This window comes from Sinocyclocheilus anshuiensis, unplaced genomic scaffold, assembly GCF_001515605.1.
Source record: "Sinocyclocheilus anshuiensis isolate Anshui unplaced genomic scaffold, SAMN03320099.WGS_v1.1 scaffold476, whole genome shotgun sequence".
Taxonomy (NCBI): Eukaryota; Metazoa; Chordata; class Actinopteri; order Cypriniformes; family Cyprinidae; genus Sinocyclocheilus; species Sinocyclocheilus anshuiensis.
This window is the reverse complement of record NW_015554139.1, coordinates 793,649-798,146: the sequence shown is the minus strand read 5'-3', so window position 1 is coordinate 798,146 and position 4,498 is coordinate 793,649. Positions and strand designations below refer to the sequence as shown.

The 4,498-nt window shown below is 35.8% G+C and overlaps 1 long non-coding RNA gene across 1 annotated transcript in view; it reads left to right on the top strand.

Annotated features, from left to right (window-relative positions):
* LOC107670484 (uncharacterized) overlaps positions 1-4,498 on the top strand; it is a 20,277-nt gene that overhangs the window by 11,181 nt on the left and 4,598 nt on the right. The window contains exon 2 of the long non-coding RNA XR_001632096.1: positions 2,356-2,491. This is a non-coding gene — a long non-coding RNA (uncharacterized LOC107670484). The remainder of the gene's footprint in view (positions 1-2,355; positions 2,492-4,498) is intronic.

The window sequence follows — 4,498 nt, the reverse complement described above, 5'->3', positions numbered from 1 at the left end:
TTTCTTTCTACAGGTTATCTTAAGGGTTTTTCCATTGTTTTAATTTATATAATACCATGCATATTTTTACATTTTTTTTTATTATTTAAAGAAACCAATCCAATGTACAGTTGACATTTGAGGCTTAATACTATAGAAAAGCAATACATTTTTGTAGCTGAGTGTTTTCAGCTTATTTTCATATAAATATATGGCATGCAGTTGCTTCAAACAATGGTATATACATTCAATGTAAATTGTGGTAATCGTAATTAATAATCGCAAATACAATTTTAACGGAATAATTGACGATTATGATTTTTGTCATAATCGTGCAGCCCTAACAGAGCCCAACACTGGTTATAACTGACTTTTAGTTTGCATGCTTATATTTATCATGGATTCCCTGTATTTACGGCCAGCAAATCAAGTGAGTGAGTGACGTGACATGTCGCCAAGTATGGTGACCCATACTAGGAATTAGTGCTCTGCATTTATCCCATCCTAAGTGCACACACACAGCAGTGAACACACACACACACTGTGAACACACACCCGGAGCAGTGGGCAGCCATTTATGCTGCGGCGCCCGGGCAGCCATTTATGCTGCGGCGCCCGGGTTAGCAGTTGGGGGTTCGGTGCCTTGCTCAAGGGCACTTCAGTCATAGTATTGAAGGTGGAGAGAGTGCTGTACATTCACTCCCCCCACCTACAATCCCTGCCGGTACGAGACTCGAACCCGCAACCTTTGGGTTACGAGTCCGACTCTCGAACCATTAGGCCACGACTTCCCCAACAAATCAACACATAGTAAAATTTTATTTTATTTTTCAAATGATAATTACAGATCGAATATTCGACTATTTGTGCACACCCCTAGTTGATACCCCTTTTTATTTATAGAAATATTTCTAATTTTTTTTAATTTGTTTTTCATTTTCAGTGTTTTAGTATTTTTGTTGCATGCGTGTATTTGTCATTTTTTTTGTTTTTGTTTTTTGTCTGTTGTAGTTTTTATTCATTTTTTTATTCAGTTTTTGTTATTTTAGTACATTAAGTTAAAGTAAATGAAAATGAAATGTTGTTTTGGCAACTAGCATAAATAAAATAAGGTTTTAATATTTTATTTCAGTTAGCATTTATTTAGTTTCACATGGTGTGTTTTTTATGGTTTTAGTTTGGGCTGCAACTAACAATTATTTTGATAATCGATTAGTCTGGCCGAATATTTTGTTGATTAATCGGATAAAAAACCTATTCCACATCCTGCCCAATGCTGTCCTTCAAACAAACGTGCCAACTGAATGCTATGAAAACATACTGTATGGTGAATATATCTCTATGCTAAACATTGAGTAAAAGAGTTGTAAAGCACAGTTTAAATGGACAAAGGACAGTTTAATTCCCTATATTAAAAATGAAAATAATAATGATGAAGCTTTTTTTGTAGAAGCATTTTTTTTATTTGAACTAGCACCTCATGACTACACCACGTTATGTACGAGAAGCTGCAAAAGACAAAACATGGTGACATCAATTTTTAAGCAAATATAATGGGCGATATATTGCGTCATCAAAAATTATTGAGGTCATGTACATATATTGCACGATAAGTCGATATATTGATTATTGCGACAGGCCTATTTGGTCGTTGTGTTATGGCGAGATGCTTTCTAAAGAAAAACCATAAGTGTTGTATTTTAAAAAGATGTGTCCAGTTTAAAATAGTCCAGGTTTAAAAATGACTTCTGGTCTGTTTCAGTCATTTAAATGCAAGAATGCGGCGTGAGAGCATCTCATAAGAAGTGCATAGGGGTCAAGTGACCCCAAATCCAGCCTAATAATACAGAGCTAAGACTATTTTGCAAGTTACTGAACAGCACAGCCAAACTAATTTCCCTATTTAAAAATATTACCCCATAAGGTAACAGAAAAGAAAAAAAGAATGATAGACCATTAAGGCTATAGTTGGGGTGGGTAATATGACCAAAATATTTCACTTTATTTAATATTTCTTATTAAAAATAACAAAAATGCAAATTACAAACAAGGACAAATACAGTACAGGAAAGATACAAATGAAACAAACTGCTGTAGCCTAATTTTTTTTCAGGTATTGTAGGTTTTATTTAACAGCAGCATTCATCATAGTCTGAAGTCTTGCACTTATATTATCAGAGCAAAAGATGCCTTTTGTAAACTAAAATCTTGCAGCTTTGCTGTGGCTAGTGTGTAATTTAAATTTAATTTATAAAAGACATCAAGCTACAGTCAGTTTAATCACGTGTATCAGTACTGTGCACGTGTGCGGTTTAAATGAGTGGAGACTTCAAACAAGTCATTCACGTCTGTCTCTCTTTCTCTGTTTGTCTACAGTAGCGTGATCGGCGTAGCCTGCATCTGAGCTGGTGACTTTTCTCTCTGGACGGCTTGAAAGCAGCTCTTCTGCTGAGTGCTCCTGGAGAAGATGTGTGCGCTCAGATAAGAGACTCTTCACACAAGAGACAAAAATGTGAGTCAACCTGACAGCACCTTCCATAATTCCAGAGGGGTAATAAAAGCTTAGTCTCTAATAAATAATGTCTGCCAAATAGACTAACAGCTGTATGAAAAGTGGCAGAGTGGTTTGTGTCTGTCACATCATGTCCTTATAGTCTGAACATTGTTTCACAGCAAAAATATTTACTTTGAGTGGCAGTACTTCAAAATGTGTTGATTTTGTTTTTCCCAGGGTTGTCACATTACCACAACAAAAACTAATATGATAACAAAGGCCTCCTCTTTTTTTATTAACAAAATAGCTTGTATATTAAAACAATGGCAGTAATGTTTTTTTAACTTTACAAGTAATAATGTAAAATAACATTTTTATTCATAATTAAAAAAACAAATTATTATTATTATTATTATTATTCATTTATTTGGCTGTCATCACATCGATTTTGTGACCTGAGACTCGAACCCGCAACCTTCGGGTTACAAGTCCGACTCTCTAACCATTAGGCCACGACTGCCCCAGCAATACTGACCAGGGTTCCCACGCTTCTTGAAAGTACTTGAAAGTACTTGAATTTCAGACATATGGATTCAAGGCCTGGAAAGTACTTGAAAACAAACATAGGTCCTTGAAAGTGCTTGAATTAAATTTGAAATAAATTTAGTTTATGGCGCTATTTAAAAATTGTCCTATATGTTCTGTCAAAGACCGAACAAGCGGCACTAATGATTGGGGGTGGAGATGGGGGAGCGCAAAAAAAAAACTTGTGTGTGTTGATGCGCAGCCTAGAGCCCTGAGCGGAACAGTTTTCTTAAGCCCGCTCCCGCTGAATTTCTGACCATTACCGCCCACTCCCGCAACGTGTGTCACGCTCCCGCAAACATTCTTATTGTCTTATTGTATATATTTCATCAACGAAAATAGTTCCTGTAAATATAGTAACAGCTGAGCCGCTGAGCATCTCTAAAAGCAAACACAGCCGAGTTTCATTCATGAATGAAAGTGCGTTTTTGAATGAATCTAGTGAGTTGGTGATTTAAATAGAAATTTTAAAAAGCTTATAAACATACATTTTTTAATTTGACAGATGAAAATGATGCCATTACAAAGTAAAAAGAAAATACTCCTGTAAGTCACTTTAAGGAGCAAATGTCACCTTGTATTAGGAAGGCTAATTTTTTATCAGAATTTGATTATTGATCAGAAGGTGCTCCTATTTTTTATTTATTTATTTTTTTAATTAGGAGGACAAGCGCTCCTAAAAGTAAAAATAAGCATAGAGTGTATCAGAGAAAGCTGAGAGTGGGAAACACTGCATGCATTTAATAAAATTCGAAAAATGCATTTACTAAGGTAAAAAGAAAATGCCCCTGAAATCACTTTGAGTCAAATGTCAGCTCGTATTATGAAGGCTAATTCTTGATCAGAATTGTTGATTATTGATCAGAAGGTGCTCCTACATTTTTTAAGTTGAGGACAAGCGCTCCTAATTACAAGAAGAAAAACACTGCTCTTATACTGGGGGTGTGCCGGGTATGGCTGTGGAATGGGGTTTGGCCGATTGGGTCAGCAGGGTCAGAAAAAAACAGGTGGAGAAGAAAAGACAAACGTTAACGAATAATTTGAATTAAAATAATTAAGAATTAATGTGAATAATTAGGTGAGAAACCATCAGGAACCATTTAGTCTCCAGCACCAGCATTTTCCAGAACTGCAACCTTCCTGGAGTCTCCAGAATTACAAGGTGTCAGGTTCTGAGAGACTTTGCTTGGGTAAAAAATCCTAAGAAATGATCCTCACTTAATTAGAATAACATGCTGAAATATTGTGAAATACATGAAGACTATTTTTATAGGCTTTATTGACCAATAAGTTGAGAGTGAGTCTTGAAGGACCAGCACCACATCCCCTTGTACCACTGTTAGAAGAATTGATCTTCCAGAATCTGGCTTTAGGAGCTCATTTTTGTCAGTCTCTGCAAGACAGACTTTTCAGGATAGGAGATGGACTAAAAATGAGCTC